The sequence below is a fragment of the Podarcis erhardii genome, assembly GCF_964252035.2.
Source record: "Podarcis erhardii genome assembly, chromosome: 4".
In the NCBI taxonomy this organism is placed as follows: domain Eukaryota; kingdom Metazoa; phylum Chordata; class Lepidosauria; order Squamata; family Lacertidae; genus Podarcis; species Podarcis erhardii.
The window spans coordinates 6,525,815-6,544,230 of record NC_138508.1 but is presented as its reverse complement, the minus strand read 5'-3'; the positions used below and the strand labels follow the sequence as shown (position 1 = coordinate 6,544,230).

The 18,416-nt window shown below is 45.0% G+C and overlaps 1 protein-coding gene across 1 annotated transcript in view; it reads left to right on the top strand.

Annotated features, from left to right (window-relative positions):
* The first annotated feature begins 799 nt into the window (after positions 1 to 799).
* The window catches only part of LOC309341197 (secreted frizzled-related protein 2-like), a 40,913-nt gene continuing 23,296 nt past the window's right edge, over positions 800 to 18,416 (top strand). Inside the window, exon 1 of the mRNA XM_081860726.1 lies at positions 800 to 840. The gene's annotated coding sequence lies outside the window, so the exon portion shown is untranslated. The remainder of the gene's footprint in view (positions 841 to 18,416) is intronic.

The following is an 18,416-nucleotide window of genomic DNA, read 5'->3' as shown; positions in this document are numbered from 1 at the left end:
AGGGGGAGGAGCTTGGAGGGCGTTTGTTTTTTGTTTCCCTCTCCGGCCGCGCCAACCGGCCGCGCGGACGGGGCGCGCGTGCGCAGTCGGAGAAAAGGCGTTTCCCAGGGAGAAATCGTACGGCGGCGAGTGCGCATGCTCGCTGAGGGCGGGCATAATAATAGGAATAAACATTAATGGCAAGACCCTAATTGTAATAATAATTAATAGCAACAACAACAACAACAATAATAATAATAGGAATAAACATTAATGTCAAGACCCTAATTGTAATAAATAATAATAATAATAATAAGCATTAATGTCAAGGCCTGAATAAACATTAATGTCAAGGCCTGAATAAGCATTAATGTCAAGGCCCTAACTGTAATAATTAATATTATTAATAATAATAATTTTTACAAAAACACATTAATGTCAAGGCCTGAATAATGTCAAGGCCCTAATTGTAATAATAATAATAATAATAATAATAATAATAAAAATAATAAAAATAATAAAAATAATAAAAAACATTAATGTCAAGGCCTTAATCGTATTGATGATAAAAATAGGATTAAGCATTAATGTCAATGCCTTAATTGTAATAAGAATAAACATTAATGTCAAGGCCTTAATTGTTACTTAACAAGGAAAGTAGACTTCTTATCAAGAGGAATAATATCCTTCCCTTAATTGTCCCTTACTTAAAACAGCTCTTAGGAATGGAGAGTAAATTCACTGTCAAGTAATTCCAGAGCCTCCACTGCTTCTTCCTGAAACGCCACCCTCTGCACAGTCCTGCAGGGCCATGCCCCAAGGAGCTTACAATGCAGGCTGTGGGAAGAATAAGAAATGGAAGTAAGGGCAGTGAGAGGAGGGGAAATGCTGGGCCTTAATAACCGTGGAGTGGGAAGGGACCCCAGGGGTCCTCTAGTCCACCCCATCCCCACAAGGCAGGCCTCTCCGCTAAAGCGTCCCTGACAGCAGGCCACCCAGCCTCTCCTTAAAAACCTCCAAGGAAGGAGAGTCCACCGCCTCCTGAGGGAGACTGCAGGATGGAAGTGTTTAAAGTCCATGATTCTTTGAGTGCCCTTAAAAAGTTATACAGTACACCCGTGTCAACCTATTAGATGAAAAAAATCTCCACTATTATCACATTGAACAAAACCACTTTTAGGGGGATATACCATATTTTTCTGTGTATAAGACTAGGTTTTTTTCCTAAAAAATAATGTCCAAAATTAGGGGGCGTCTTATACACGGAGTGCTGAGGGTGGATTTTCTTAAATCTGACTCCCCCAAAATAGGGGGTATCTTATAGATGGAAAAATATGGTAAATAAATTGTCTTCTTTGGCTGATTCAGACGCAGAAATTGTTGAATAGTGGGTAGACGTAGCAGACGACGCAGCGATTTCTCCAAAGCAACTCTTTATTTGTAAGCTGGAACAGAACTGAACAGCAAACATCTCAGCTGGCCTGCTTTTATAGGCAGCCGGCTGTCAACATTGTAGCAACAACAACCCAGGGTTTCTCCAGTGAACATAGTCTCTTAAATACGCTTGGAACTTGGAAACCCTGCTGGATCGCCGAGGGCCAGTACCAGAGTCCGGGTGGCCTTGCGGATTTCCAGGGCGGAGAGTTAAGCAGCTTCTGAGGCCACGGCCTCCTCAATGGTTTTCTGTAGCGTGAGGTCTGGCTTGGCGAGGAGACGCCGTTGCAGATGGATGTCCCGGACCCCGCAGACGATTCGATCCATCAGGGCATCGTCTAAGTCTCGGAACTCGCAGTGTATTGCAGCCTGTCGCAGGGCGGTGGTGTAGTTGTTGATTGACTCCCCCTCTGCCTGGTTCCGGTGGTAGAACGCATGGCGGGCAGCAATCTTGGACGGCTTTGGCGCGTAGTGGTTGCAGAGCTTCTCTTGGATCGTGTCCCATGGCACTGTCTGGACTGCTAAAGGCACAACCAATGCTCGGGCCATCGCGAACACCTCAGGGCCACAAGGCTAAGGAAGAGGCCCTGCTTCTGCTCTACAGACCCTCTTGTCTGCTCATTTGCTTGGAGGTAGCAGTCGAACCGAGCAAGGTAGGAGTCCCATGATTCAGAGGCTGGGGCAAACGGCGGTAGAGGCACGAGTGAAGCCATGGTTCCGATGCTGGCGTGGAGGCAATGGATGGAACACCATGCTCTAGCCAGAACGGTCAGCTCTGAATTGGTTCTGCTCCGTGATTTCGCTCAGTGTTTCAGCTCCGTGATTCAGCTCATTTCAGAGGGTGGCCGCGTCTGGCTGTGTTCCAATGTCCATCGATCCCATCCTCGTCACCAGTGTTGAATAGTGCGTCGGCATAGCAGACGACGCAGCGATTTCTCCAAAGCAGCTCTTTATATGTAAGCTGGAACAGAACTGAGCAGCAAACAGCTCAGCCGGCCTGCTTTTATAGGCAGCCGGCTGTCAACATTGTAGCAACAACAACCCAGGGTTTCCCGCCTAAAATAACTGACGTGGACCTGAGTGAAAACTACATACACGATACTCCTTTTGGCCAGGGTGAGAACTTCAATACATAACAGAAATAGCCGCTGCTATCTGGCTATGGCAGAATTCTCATAACACCTTTGTTCCAGGGAGGAAAGTTGGTGGGTTAATAGATGATGAGCTTGCTATCTAGGGCTGTGACAGGTGTTGTCTGCCCAGAGGCAACAGCATAGGCGTATTCAAGGCAAATCTAAAACACCAACAATTGGGAAACACTGGCCTGCGAGCGATCCAGTTGGAGAACAGTCTTTACCAAAGGTGTCATGGATTTTGAAGACACTAGAACTAAGGACGCAAGGGAGAAACACGCTAAGAGGAAGGCACGCTTGGTAAATCCACACCGTGATCAACTCCCGCCTGGAAACCTATGTCCCCACTGTGGAAGGACATGTGGACCCAGAATTGGCCTCCATAGTCACTTACGGACTCACTGTTAAGACCATGTTCATGAAAGATGCTATGAGAAAAAAACTGCTCCTTTTCCCATATGGTGTACCCAAGAGCCCATATAGAGTCCTTTTGTAGGTTCTCTATCAGTAGGAGAAAATAACAGAGACCAACCAGAGAATATTGAGAAACAAAGCAGCTAGTAAGCCTAATCTTTATTGAAGCTGTTGCAACAGGGAGCTCCCACACACACAGGAGGTGGGGAGGAACCCCAAACAAAGGTGTGCCCGCCCTTATATAGACTTTTTAAATTGTCCACCCTCAAATTCCAGACCACCCCCAGAAACATCATACATATATCACAGAAAGCGTGTATCCCAGGACCACCTCCTCCAATACATCATACATACATCACAGGGGGCGATATAAAACAGAATCCTGAGTGTGTTGTTTATCTCCTGTCTGCCATTTTGTTGTTGTTTAGTCGTTTAGTCGTGTCTGACTCTTCGTGACCCCCTGAACTAGAGCACGCCAGGCACTTCTGTCTTCCACTGCCTCCCGCAGTTTGGTCAAACTCATGCTGGTAGCTTCGAGGACACTGTCCAACCATCTCGTCTTCTGTCGTCCCCTTCTCCTTGTGCCCTCCATCTTTCCCAACATCAGGGTCTTTTCCAGGGAGTCTTCTCTTCTCATGAGGTGGCCAAAGTCTTGGAGCCTCAGATTCAGGATCTGTCCTTCCAGTGAGCACTCAGGGCTGATTTCCTTTAGAATGGAGAGGTTTGATCTTCTTGCAGTCCATGGGACTCTCAAGAGTCTCCTCCAGCACCATAAAGTCTGCCATTTACCTGATTGCATTATCTGGGTTTTGGCCACTTTTTTGTTATTGTTGTTGTTTAGTCCTTTAGTCGTGTCCGACTCTTCGTGACCCCCTGGACTAGAGCACGCCAGGCACTCCTGTCTTCCACTGCCTCCCGCAGTTTGATCAAACTCATGCTTTTGTTATTATAACTACTTAATTCCTGAATCCAGGTCAAAAGTAAAGGTAAAGGTACCCCTGCCTGTCCGGGCCAGTCGTGACCGACTCTAGGGTTGCGCGCTCATCTCGCTCAAGAGGCCGGGAGCCAGCGCCGTCCGAAGACACTTCCGGGTCATGTGGCCAGTGTGACAAAGCTGCAGCTGGCGAGCCAGCACCAGCACCACACACGGAAACGCCGTTTACCTTCCCGCTATAAAGCAGTACCTATTTATCTACTTGCACTTAGGGGTGCTTTCAAACTGCTAGGTGGGCAGGAGCTGGGACCGAACGACGGGAGCTCAACCTGCCGCGGGGATTCGAACTGCTGACCTTACGATCAGCAAGTCCTAGGCACTGAGGTTTTACCCACAGCGCCACCCGCGTCCCATGGACCAGAGCACGCCAGGCACTCCTGTCTTCCACTGCCTCCCGCAGTTTGATCAAACTCATGTTTTTGTTATTATAACTACTTAATTCCTGAATCCAGGTCAAAGGCTCACCCAATTCACACCTTAAATGTGCTCTTAAGGCAGAATTTGTGAGCACAGAGACATGGGGAGATTTCCCATTTCCTTTGACCTTGCAGAGAAATATTTGAGGTCATTTTGGGAGAGAGAAAATGGTTTCAGTACTTTTCTGTGGGTTTCAGACATGTGGTTTACATATTTGTATATGTTTGCTTGGTACATTTATGAACATCTATTTTATACGTATAAGACCTTAAAATTCTTATAACAAAGTCAATCTTACTCGGCTACAAGTTATCGTCAAAGAAGAAGAAGAATTGGGAGACAAGAGTGTGGCTGCTGATAGCCCTGATACAATCGTCCACTAAGCGGCAGCATTGCAAGAAACAACATAAGCCAGGGGTCAGCAACCTTTTTCAGCCGTGGGCCGGTCCACCATCCCTCAGATCACAAATTCCTATGCCCCACAAATGACCCAGAGATGCATTTTAAATAAAAGGACACATTCTGCTCATGTAAAAACACGCTGATTCCCGGACCACCCACAGGCCGGATTTAGAAGGTGACTGGTCCGCATCTGGCCCCCGTGGGGGCCTTAGGTTGCCTACCCCTGACATAAGCTCTTGGTCCATCAGGAAAATAATAAATCCAGGGATCCTCGATGCCTGTAAAACCAACTGTAAAATCTCTTAGCACAAAGCAAAAGATGACTTAACAGCAGGCAAGCTTTCCAGAACTCTTCCTCTGGCTGTGTAGCACCCTGCTTGTGGTTAACGCTTAGCTGGAATGAAATATTCAACGCAGCAATAGAGAAATTAAAATAGTAATTTATTTGTCAGACAAATAAATAAGAGGCTCAGTGGTACGTGGTTACCAAGCTCTGGCCTGGCCTCCTGCCATTCTGGCCAGCACTTATATTCCCTTAATCCAGCCCCCTTTGCTCCTCCTGTGGCTGCCTCTGTCCAATCAGCCTGGTTGAAATTCCTATTGGCTGTTTGCTAGAGCCAATCACAAAAGATACACCCACAAAAGATACACCCACTTCCTTGCCCTTATATGGGAGACAAAGAGCTATATATAAATGACAAATAAGTAATAATATATCTTACATGGAATCTTAATTACCAGCTCACCTCTTGCCCTTCTTGCCCTATTGCCTTCTAAAACAAATGGTTTAATCTTACATTTTATGTTCAACAGATGTCAAGGATCTTGAGTTTCACATCAACATTGAAAGATTTCCTTCATTTAATGTTTCTAAACAAAATGCCTGACAACTATATATCAAGACTGCCCGGATGGCGTCTTCTGTCTGGCAAGGGGGGGGCTGGTGGCTGACTTAATTTCAGGATAAATACAACTCTTACAACCATATGAAATAAGAATCTAGCATTCCTTAAATCCTTTGCATAATTACATTTAAGCCAATATATTTAAGCTAATATATTTCATACATTTATCATAGGTAGCCTCTTAAAAGAATAAAGCTTTTCAAAGTAAAAAGGAAGGAACTCAATAAAACACAGCTTTTAAAAGAAGCCTCTTCAGTTTGCACCTCCCCCTTTCCCCCTCCTCTCCAGCCTCAAAATAAAATAGGAAGAAGCTGCTTCTTCTGCCAAGCCAGTTGCCTTTCCAACATTTAACACATTTTAACCTTTTTTAACTCTCTTAGTTTAAGAAACAGCTTTAGAAGAGACTTCCCCAAAAATGCTCTCTTTCTTTCTAGCTAAATGTTTTTCCTTCCATTTGCTCCTGGCCTTTCAACCTTAGAAAGAAGATCTGGCTCATTTTACTGGGAGGCACATTAGTATTATCTTTCCCCATTCCTAATGGTGTTTTCTCAGCCTTGGGGCAGCATATGTAATTCTCCCTTTTTTATGACTTTGAGAATTGTTTTTCTACTATAAATCAATGGGGCCCTTCTTGTTTTAGGAGGAAAAACATCTTGCCAAGGTTCTTTTAGGCAGCTGGTCTTTTGCCTGGCATGAAACATTTGAAAATCCTTTTTTTAAGCTCATTTTTAAATACAAACCTTGATTGAAATATATAGAAGCTTTGATAAAAATGCAGGCTTATGATTAGATGCCTCATTCCCCCCTTTCAAGCTCAAGGACCTTCATCCCAAGTGTCCTTGATAGCTTGACCTTCATCATATTCCTGAGGTAAAGCTCTGTATAGGGCCATGATATGAGGTAGAGTTTCATTTGAAACCATCTTGCTAATTGTACTTCTAAAACATGAAATGATACATGGCATCATACATAAAACCAATACTACTACTGTCAAGAAAAACAAGCAAGACAATAGTATCCCTTTGAGTCCTGTGACATTAGGTAACCAATTGGTGAGCCATCCCATATCCCATCCTTCCCATGTTTGTACTGGGACATGTGCTATATTCTCCATCTTTGTGGCCAACACACGGATTGCCTCACCATTATCAGAAATGTTAAAGCAACAGGCATTCCCTGTCAAGTTCAAGACTCCACATAGGCCTCCCTGCCTGGCAAGTACATAATCCATTCCCATTTTCAGCTGCAAAATGGCGGCTCTACTTTCATCCAACTGTTGTGCAATAAGTCTCAAACTCTGGGCCGTTGCATTGGTTACAAGTTCCACTACTGCTTGCAATCGAATTATTCTGTTTAGATTATAAATAGGATCCCGTGCCCCTTGTATGAGCTCACCAGGATTCCAGGAGGCAGGATCATAATAGGCTATAATGCGCTCTGGCGGCCAATCATCAGTACCGCTCCAACTTTGGGTACTTCCTCCTGCTATATGAGAAATATCAGCATTCCTTCGTGTTCGCCTGGCCGAACTAGTGGGCATAATCCACATTGGTGGTAATACCCAACCCAAGAAACAAGTCCCACTCCATTTGGAAGGGAGTTTCTTGTATGCCCATTCTCCACATATCCACCACAACCATCGGGTCTGAGGTTTTTGGTACGGGGAATACAGAAGGCGAAATACCAAAAGGGGTAGAGAGTTCACAGTGCAGTATGTTAGATTGCCTTCTTCTGTCACAGTTATGTTCCACACCACTTTCCATGCATGAATAAAAGGAGGTGCACAGGGCAAGGCATTCCGAGTTCGATAGGTAGTACCGTGTGCCCAGGTATGACTATTCTTCTTATAATCCCAAGTATAGTGACAATGAGAAGAGCCTATCATGGGAGAATCAGCTGCATCTGATGATTTATGTACACAGAATTCCCCTTGTACAGGTATAACTCGTAATGGTTTAGTTGAGTTCCATCCGGGGAAATTCTGTATTTCAGTTTGGTGTGGCATTTCGCTTACCATACCAATAGCATCTAATGGTATCGGTAATAACGGCATACCTCCCTCTGAATCATCTGGCCCAAGAGAGCAAACAAGGCAATTGGTCCTATTTGCAACATTAGCTACCATTTCAGCTAAACCTACCCACATATTGTGGTCATGGCTGAATCCATATTTAGCCAATTTGGTCAGATTCAAGGACCCTTCCCCTTCCCAAGGGATCAGGATTAATAAAATCATGTTGATGTCTAGTATATGCATTCCTTCCACAAAAGATTACCTTATTGTGATAGCAAATAATTATTAGCCCCAATATAATTCCCCCAGTGACAGAAATGGGGAACCACCAAGACCAAAACATATATCCCGAGGATCCCCAATGAGTAATATCTCTGATAATTGTTCCACAAGGGGGGGGCAGTCAATCAATTGTATTAGAGAATCTTTCCGTTCACAGTCGCTGGTTCAGACGCTCCTCAAGCTTCAGGCGTGCGCAGGTCAGCCAGCTTCCAGGTTGTGGCTGCAGCAGGCCGGTCGTCAAATGTTGCCCGTGACCTAGCCCGTTCCCGGTAGGGCTAGATACAGGGGTTTTTGGAGAGAGTTAGTTTTAAAGGATTAGAGGGGTCACCTTTGCACGTCCAACTGCCTTCAGACTTCTTCAAACGAGAGTGATGAATCCAGGGGGTCACCTCAGCTACCTTCACCGCTGTTGGAGTAGAGAGCAAGACGGTGTAAGGTCCACGCCACTTAGGTGCAAGTGGATCGCGTTTCCACTCTTTCACCCATACGCTATCGCCAGCCTGGAACTGATGAATCGGCTCGGCAATGCTGCACGGCGTGCGCTCGAGGGCCCACCTGTTAAGAGAAACAAAAACACGGGAGAGAGATTGCACTTGTCCCTGTGTCACATGATCTCCTATTTGTTTAAGGTCAGCTGGAATATCCTGAACAAAGGAGGGCGGTCTCCCATACAGGAGCTCAAAAGGTGACAACTTAAGTCTTTTTGTGGGTGCACACCGAACACGAAACAGTGTTATGGGTAACACATCTACCCATCCCAATCCCGTTTCCTGGGTTAATTTTGCCAATTGGGTTTTCAGAGTCCGATTCATTCTTTCAGTTTTCCCTGAACTCTGAGGCCTATATGCTGTATGCAGTCTCCATTTTACTTGTAGGACTCGACATACATCTTGTACTACTTGATCAATGAACGCTGGCCCATTATCACTTCCAATGCATCTAGGTAATCCAAACCTTGGGATCAATTCAGTGAGGAGTCTTTTAGTTACCTCTCGTGCCTTTTCAGTTCGGGTGGGAAAAGCTTCAACCCATCCGGTAAGAGTATCTACAAACACAAGGAGATACTTGAATCCCTTAGAAGGGACCAGCTCTGTGAAGTCCACAATTAGGCTTTCCATGGGGACGTATCCCACATGCTGAATTCCAGGAGGTTGTACCGGTCCCTGCCTGGGATTGTTTTTAGCACAAAGAACACATTTCTGTGAAATGCAAGTTGCTAATTGTGATAGATTAATAATATACAACTTCCGACTGAGACTCTCTCTAGTTGCAGTACCGCCAAGGTGAGTAGATTCATGATAATTTCTTACAATTGTGCCTGCTAGATGATGAGGTACATAAATCCTATTGTCCGGCAGGATCATCCAACCGTCCTTCACAACTGCTCTTTCCTGTTCAGCCCACTTCCTCTCTTCTGGGGTATAGTGAGGTTTAACATCTTCTGGAACTACCTCTGGTATGAGGGCTGCTATAAATCCTCCCACAGGCTTTTGGGCTGCCTCTCGGGCTGCTTTGTCAGCAGCATGATTTCCTCTGGTTATTGGATCCCTTCCTCGTCCATGACCTTTGCAGTGCATTACAGCAATCTGTTCTGGAGCCCATACTGCTTCTAACAGGATTTCTACTTCAGGTCCATATTTCAAAGCCTTCCCGTGGGCTCCGATTAGACCTCTTTCTTTCCATAGAGCTCCATGTGCATGCAGGGTTAAGAAGGCATATTTTGAGTCAGTATAGATGTTTGCCTTACATCCGGCTGCCAATTGCAGAGCTCTAGTTAAACCTATAAGTTCAGCCTTTTGTGCTGAGGTGCCAGCAGGCAAAGCCTCAGCTTCCACAACTTCCTCATTGGTGACCACAGCATATCCTGCTCGTCTGGCACCTTCATGCAGGTAACTGCTACCATCAGTATAATATACAACATCTGGATTTTTTAATGGTTCATCTTTCAGATCAGGTCTACTGGAATAAACTTCATCCATTACTTGGAGACAATCATGTGATTCCTCATCATCTACCTCTGGTAGGGGCAGCAAAGTCGCTGGATTGAGCATATTCACTACTCGTAGATGAATCCTGGGATTTTCACACAATAGGCCTTGGTATCTAGCCATCCTTGGGTTCGTTAGCCAATAACTACCCTTATATTCCATGAGTGTCAGAACAGCATGAGGTACATTCACATACATCGTCTGGCCAAAGGTAAATTTATCAGCTTCTTTGACAAGGCTCGCAGTGGCCGCTACTGCCCTTAGGCATGGAGGCCATCCTTTTGCTACTGAGTCCAATTGTTTAGACAAATAAGCTACTGGACGGTTCCAACTTCCTAATCTCTGGGTCAGGACTGCTGCTGCAATCCCATTCTGTTCATGTACATACAGCTGAAAGGGTTTTTCCGAATTAGGCAATCCAAGGGCTGGTGCCTCCATAAGTCGCTGTTTGATAACTAAAAAGGCTTGTTTCTGCTCAGGTCCCCATACGAATGGGTCCTTTTCTGCACCTCGAGTGCTTTCATGTAAGGGCTTGGCCAGACTGCTGAAATCAGGTATCCATAGTCTACAAAACCCTGCTGTTCCCAGGAATCCCCTAAGTTGTTTTCTTGTGGTAGGTTCCTTGATAAGGCAAATAGCTTCTTTCCTCTCTGGTCTCAATGCTCGTTGTTGGTGTGAGATGTCAAAGCCCAAATATTTGACCTTTTCTAAACATAACTGTGCCTTTTTCTGGGAAACTCGGTAGCCAGCTTCCCAGAGCAAGTGGAGCAGTTCCTCTGTCCCTTCTTTACAGGTATCAAAATCCTTTGCAGCTAGTATAAGATCATCCACATATTGCAGAACCACCTTTTCTCCCGGTATTGAGGGGTAACTTGTTAGATCCCTCGCCAAGGCAGTGCCAAATAAAGTTGGGGAATTTTTGAATCCTTGGGGCAATCTTGTCCAGGTTAGCTGGCCTTTTGTTCCTGTCAAAGGGTCTTCCCACTGGAAGGCAAATATAGGTTGGCTCTGTGGTGCCAGCCGGCAACAGAAGAATGCATCTTTCAAGTCCAATACAGTAAAAAATGTTGCTTCTGGTGGGATCAAACTCAGCAAGGTATATGGGTTTGGTACATTTGGGTGCAAGGTCTCGATAGCCTGGTTTACGAGCCTCAAGTCCTGCACTGGCCTGTATTCATCTGTCCCAGGTTTTCGAACAGGCAAAAGGGGTGTGTTCCATTCTGATTGGCAAGGCTTAAGCAGACCATATTTTAATAGGCGGTCCAAATGTTTCTGGATGCCCTCCGCTGCTCGCCGGGGTAAGGGATATTGCTTTACAGATACAGGGGTAGCCATAGGTTTTAGGGTTACTACAATTGGGGCTATATTCTTAGCCATTCCTGGTGGGCTATTTTCGGCCCATACTCCTGGTGGCACCTGTAGAGTTCGGAGGAGCTTGTCTAATTCTGTATCCAATGTGGGTTGGACTTGCAAGGCTGACATTAAGCGCCATGATTGTTCCTTAGGTACTGAGAGGGTAATTATTCCTGCTGCTTTTGATGGCAGTTTCATTTCTGGACCTCGAGGAGTGAAAGTGATTTGGGCCTGCAATTTGGACAGCATATCTCTACCTAAGAGAGGTATTGGACACTCAGGTATATACAAAAACTGATGGGTTAAACGATGTCCCCCAATCTGGCATTCCAAAGGTTGGAGGAAAGACCTCTTAGCTGACTGTCCAGTAGCACTTTTAATGACTACACTTTTGGATGCCTTTTTCTGCAATAGTTCTGGGAGTACTGAGTATTCAGCCCCAGTATCAATCATAAAATCTATTAAATGGCTCCCTAATTGAATCGTGACCGTGGGCTCCTGGAAGCCTAACTTTATGGAGTCCGGTCGTTCCTAGTCTTGGGTAAAATCCTCTTCTGCCAGTCCAATGAAATTGTCTCTACTCCGTCCCTGTCCTGGTCTCTGATATCTTCCATCTCGGATCATTCCCCGTCCCCGTCCCTGGTTTCTTGGGCCGGAGCCGGAGCCTGGGCCTGGGCCTGGGCGTACTTCTTCCAACCTCAGGGGTTCAGGACACTCCCGCTTCCAATGACCCTCCTTCTTGCAATTTGCACATTGATTCCTTCCCAGTGGTGGATTCCTTCCTCGCCCTCGCCCTCCATTTAAGGGGCGGTGGTCTTGCTTCACTGCTGTGGCTAGCATTACCATCTTTTCCTTCTGCCACTTCTTCTTCTCTTGCTTCTCAGCCTCATCCCTATTCCGATAAACTCGGCGTGCAATGGCCATAATTTGGCTCATCAGCATCCCTTCCCATCCTTCTGATTTCTGAATTTTCTTACGAATGTCAGAAGCGCACTGGGCCACAAATGTAGCAGTAATCATTCTACTGTTTTCAGGGGCTTCAGGGTCAAAAGGAGTCCATATACGATAGGCTTCTTGCAGCCTCTCTAAAAAGTCTCCCGGACTCTCATTTGGTTTTTGTTCTACTTCTGAGACTTTAGACATATTAGTGGGCTTCTGGCATGCCCTGCGGATACCTTGCACAAGTGTCTGGCGGTAGGTGGTGAGTCTGGCCAGGTGAATTGCATTGTTTGGATCCCAATTAGGATCTTCCAAGGGAAAGTTATCTTGGAGATGACGGTCAATATTATAAATATTTCCCGCTCTGGCCTGCTCACGCAAATATATCTGTGCCTTTTCAATTATGTCTCTCCTTTCCTCAGTGGTGAACAGAGTATTTAGGAGCTGGCGACAATCTGTCCAAGTAGGGCTATGAGTATTTACTATTGAAGTCACCAAGTCCATCATAGCCTGAGGTTTTTCTGCAAAAGATGGGGTGTGTGTTTTCCAATTCATCAGATCTGTAGTTGTGAATGGAATATATTGCAGGGTCGAAGTTCGAGGTGGCCGTGGTCCGGGTTGCCCATTAACCAGCGCAGGCTCCTCAAGTGCATCAAATACTCTTCTAAGAGGGGCTACTACGTGATCTTTCTCTTCACTTTGCTCTAGGGGCCTCAAATCATAGGGGATGGTATCTGTCGCAAGGCGTTCTTTTAGCAGCTTTATACGCCTGGCTGTATTGCTTGCTGACCGAGCAAGGTCTCCCTGTAACTTCTGTAACATTTCTCTGGGACTTGGATGTACAGGGGTTTGGGGTGGGCAATCAGTTGTTCCACTAAAGGAGACTGTAGATGGAGGTCTATTAGGAGTCACAGGTGGAATAACCACTTCTGCTTGGGCTTTATTATAGGACTCCAATGCCTCCTGAAGATATTTATCATAATCTATCAAGGAATCAAGCTCTGTGACTCCACTCCCATTATTCATTCCAGTTTCTTGCCTTGTGGTTACAACTGGTGGAGTGTTTGGATTAAGCTCCCTTCGATGTGGAGCATAGGGTGGAGGTGGAAGCACCTCTTCCTCTGGCCCCTCAAAAATGGGTTTGAGTTTATTTGGCAAGATTCCTTTCCTAGCTTCGGCTTTTACAGCCAATAATTTGCATCGTTTGACTTTGCATTCCCTTATCCATGGAGGATTTTTATTTAATGTGCTCAGCCAGGAATCTATATATGGAAATTGTTCTGGGCACCCTCCAGTTTCTTTGGCGATATCAGTCCAAAGTTTGCTTACTAAATTTATATCAAAGGTTCCCTGGGATGGCCATCCAGTAATTTGTTTTGGCCATTCTAGTTCACATAACGTTCTCAAGCGCTCTGGCGTCATTTTGACTCCATATGCCCCTGAGAAGGCTTTCTTAAAATTATTTAACATACACTCAAGAGGTGTATTTTCCCCCTTTGAACCCCCAACTCCCATTGTATGGCCCTGTGAAGTATCCACTCAGTCACTCACAGACGCGCTTCGTGGGTTTCCTTGCCTAGTGAAGTCGCCTTACTAGGAACCGAAGTACTGCCCACTCCACACTCGGGTCAGCTACAGATTGCTCTGTACTTTCTCACACATACAATGCGCTGGATACTTCACCACACTCTACCTCCCAATTTTTCCCTTTCCCTACACCAGATCACCATCTGATGTACCCAACCACCTAGCGTACTCAGTTTCCCCTTACTGAGACGCAGAAGTTTGATCAAGACTTCTCTTCCTCCCAATTAATTGGAGGGCCAAAAATCCCTTTGTGCACTTACCCTTGGTTGGTTCCCTGTTTCCCCCGGTCCGTCGCCGCCAGTGAGCAGGGTATCAGACAGACGAGTCTTCTGCGTTCCCCCTGGAAAAATTTACCAGTGCGCGCTTTGGGTAAGCAGTTGTCCTCTCTCTTGTACCCTGCCCAGTAGGGCGAAGGGGCTGCGTTCCAGCAGACCACTTATCCGAGTCACAGGGCACCATAAAATGTAGCACCCTGCTTGTGGTTAACGCTTAGCTGGAATGAAATATTCAACGCAGCAATAGAGAAATTAAAATAGTAATTTATTTGTCAGACAAATAAATAAGAGGCTCAGTGGTACGTGGTTACCAAGCTCTGGCCTGGCCTCCTGCCATTCTGGCCAGCACTTATATTCCCTTAATCCAGCCCCCTTTGCTCCTCCTGTGGCTGCCTCTGTCCAATCAGCCTGGTTGAAATTCCTATTGGCTGTTTGCTAGAGCCAATCACAAAAGATACACCCACAAAAGATACACCCACTTCCTTGCCCTTATATGGGAGACAAAGAGCTATATATAAATGACAAATAAGTAATAATATATCTTACATGGAATCTTAATTACCAGCTCACCTCTTGCCCTTCTTGCCCTATTGCCTTCTAAAACAAATGGTTTAATCTTACATTTTATGTTCAACAGATGTCAAGGATCTTGAGTTTCACATCAACATTGAAAGATTTCCTTCATTTAATGTTTCTAAACAAAATGCCTGACAACTATATATCAAGACTGCCCGGATGGCGTCTTCTGTCTGGCAAGGGGGGGGCTGGTGGCTGACTTAATTTCAGGATAAATACAACTCTTACAACCATATGAAATAAGAATCTAGCATTCCTTAAATCCTTTGCATAATTACATTTAAGCCAATATATTTAAGCTAATATATTTCATACATTTATCATAGGTAGCCTCTTAAAAGAATAAAGCTTTTCAAAGTAAAAAGGAAGGAACTCAATAAAACACAGCTTTTAAAAGAAGCCTCTTCAGTTTGCACCTCCCCCTTTCCCCCTCCTCTCCAGCCTCAAAATAAAATAGGAAGAAGCTGCTTCTTCTGCCAAGCCAGTTGCCTTTCCAACATTTAACACATTTTAACCTTTTTTAACTCTCTTAGTTTAAGAAACAGCTTTAGAAGAGACTTCCCCAAAAATGCTCTCTTTCTTTCTAGCTAAATGTTTTTCCTTCCATTTGCTCCTGGCCTTTCAACCTTAGAAAGAAGATCTGGCTCATTTTACTGGGAGGCACATTAGTATTATCTTTCCCCATTCCTAATGGTGTTTTCTCAGCCTTGGGGCAGCATATGTAATTCTCCCTTTTTTATGACTTTGAGAATTGTTTTTCTACTATAAATCAATGGGGCCCTTCTTGTTTTAGGAGGAAAAACATCTTGCCAAGGTTCTTTTAGGCAGCTGGTCTTTTGCCTGGCATGAAACATTTGAAAATCCTTTTTTTAAGCTCATTTTTAAATACAAACCTTGATTGAAATATATAGAAGCTTTGATAAAAATGCAGGCTTATGATTAGATGCCTCAGCTGGAAGTTAAAAGCAAAAAAGGAAGGTCATGGTGCTTTGTGGTCTGTGTTTAGTCACATACTTAGATGACAAAGCATCTAGAGGCACTTTAAGCACTTACAGATTTATTGTTACAGGGGTTGTTGTTGTTTTTTTGGGGGGGGTCACCTGGATCCCTTCCAGGCCTCTGATCCTGCATCCAGCAAGGGCTAGAACTGAGTAGGAAAGGCAGCGGAGCCTGCCAAACCTGTTCCTTTGTTAAGGGCTTTGGCTGGTGTTACGGAAGGGGGGGCATGTCTTCTTCACCTTCTTCGCTACAATATATCCATTTATTCCCAATTGTCAATGTCAAAAGGGACAAAAATCTATAAAATCCATAGAAAATCAATGTGCCAATTTGCTCAATTTCTCTAGGACTCCCTCACACCTCCCCTGTCCTCCATAATCCCTCAAGCAAGGTGTCAAGACCCTAATCCTGTCAAATCACTCTGCCAAGCCTTTCCTACAGGAAATGCCAGTACATGGACCATTGTCTTCTCAGTACATGGACCATTGTCTTCTCATCAGGATGTGCTTATCTGCGCATATCTCCAGCTCTGCATATTCCCCCCTCCCTCCTCCATATGTTAATCCGTGTAACCCAACCTCTTCTTAATGTATTCATGATGTAATCTGTGTAACCCAACCTCTCTTTAATGTATTCATGATGTAACTATGATGTATTTTGCACTGTATTCTGGGACATGGAGGGAAGTTTCAAAAGTTGATGTCACCCCTTTCTCGCTGTTCAATCTGGTCTTGAACCTGTTGCGCAATAAACTTGGATCTTCTGTAGTTTGCTCCTGTGCCTGGCTGAGCTCATTTTCTTCCGCAGGGACCCGGGGACACTTAGTCCAACGAGCTGGGTGGGAGAGTAGCCCCGCACCCAGATTTTAGCCGTAACAGCTGGCCAGTTTAATGGAGTCATCCTCATCTCAAAGAATGTGCCAGGTTTCAAGAGCTGCAGCTCTAGTGATGGCGCTCTCTGGGAAAGGGGGGGGGGTAGGCATTTTTCCTTCCCTTGGCTGGTAGATGGAAGAAGGAACAACTGGGGTTGTTGTGTGAGAGAACGGAAAAAGACTGGATGATGAAGGCTGGAAGCTGCAGGACACAACAAGATGTCTTGCGGTGTTGTAAACAAAAATCTGCCCTTTTTCCCCTTATGGTATACCCAAGAGCCCATACAGAGTCCTTGTGTAGGTTCCCTATTGGTAGGAGAAAATAACAGAGGCCAACCAGAGAATATTGAGAAGCAAAGCAGCTAGTAAGCCTGATCTTTATTTTTCTGTTGCAACGTGGTCCTCACTCACCACACGCAGGAGGGAGGAGGAACCCAGAACAATGGCACGCAAGGCCTTATATACAGTTACAGATAGGTAGCCGTGTTGGTCTGCCATGGTCAAAACAAAATAAAAAAATTCCTTCCAGTAGCACCTTAAAGACCAACTGAGTTAGTTCTAGGTATGAGCTCATACCTAGAACTAACTCAGTTGGTCTTTAAGGTGCTACTGTAAGGCCTTATATAGACATTTTAAATTCCCTGCCCTGGAGCTCAAGACCACCCCTCCATACATCATACGTACATCACAGAAGGGGTGTAACCTAAGACCACCCCCCCCCCAGATACATCATACCTATATCACAGAAAAGGCAGTCTGCAGCAGAAATCTCATCTGTTTTTCTCATCTGACAGGTTACTAGTTTAATGGTCACTTGACTGGATTGCCTGGCTAGTCTTTTGTAATGATAAATACTTAGTTCCTGAGCCAGGTCATGCTCACACCCTATTCATATCTTAAATGTGCCCTTAAGACAGGATTTGTGAAGGAAAAAGACAATGGGGAGGTTTCCCACTTTGACCTTGCAGAGAAATAATTGAAGTCAATTTGTTCAGGCCTTTTTTTCTGTGGGGTTTTCAGACATGTGGCTTATATATTTATGTACATGTTTGCTTGGTACTTTTATGAACATTTATTACATATCTAAGACCTCAAAATTCTTATCACAGCGCTGCGGTAGAATTTGGAAAACCAAGGGGGAACCTATGGGAGTGCTAGCACCGTGAGCCCCTCCATCCTATGCTCAGCTTGCATATATGTGTCAGTTAAACCACATATCCAGTATACCTGAAGGAGCGTCTCCACCCCCATCATTCTGCCTGGACGCTGAGGTCCAGCTCCGAGGGCCTCATGGAGGTTCCCTCATTGCGAGAAGTAAAGCTACAGGGAACCAGGCAGAGGGCCTTCTCGGTAGTGGCCCCCGCCCTGTGGAATGCCCTTCCAGCAGATGTCAAAGCAATAAACAACTACCTGACATTCAAAAGACATCTTAAGGCAGCCCTGTTAAGGGAAGTTTTTAATGTGTGACATTTTATTGTATTTTTGCTTTCTATGGAAGCCGCCCAGAGTGGCTGGGGAGGCCCAGCCAGATGGGCGGGGTATAAATAATAAATTTTTTTTTTAATTATTATTATTATTATTATTATTATTATTATTATTATTATTATCCTAAAGATACAAGGAGGTCTCCACTGACCTCTTCCAAAGGAAACAGAACCCTGGAATACCTTCCCCCTTGGAGACTGCTGGGATGGCTGTGTGACGTTATAGCACAAGCTTTTGTGGACTACAGTCCATGTCAGATGTGCTTCAATAGTCCACAGAGGTGTTTGCCACCAAAAGAACATAAGGAGAGCCTGCTGGATCAGGCCAGTGGCCCATCTAGTCCAGCATCCTGTTCTCACAGTCGCCAAC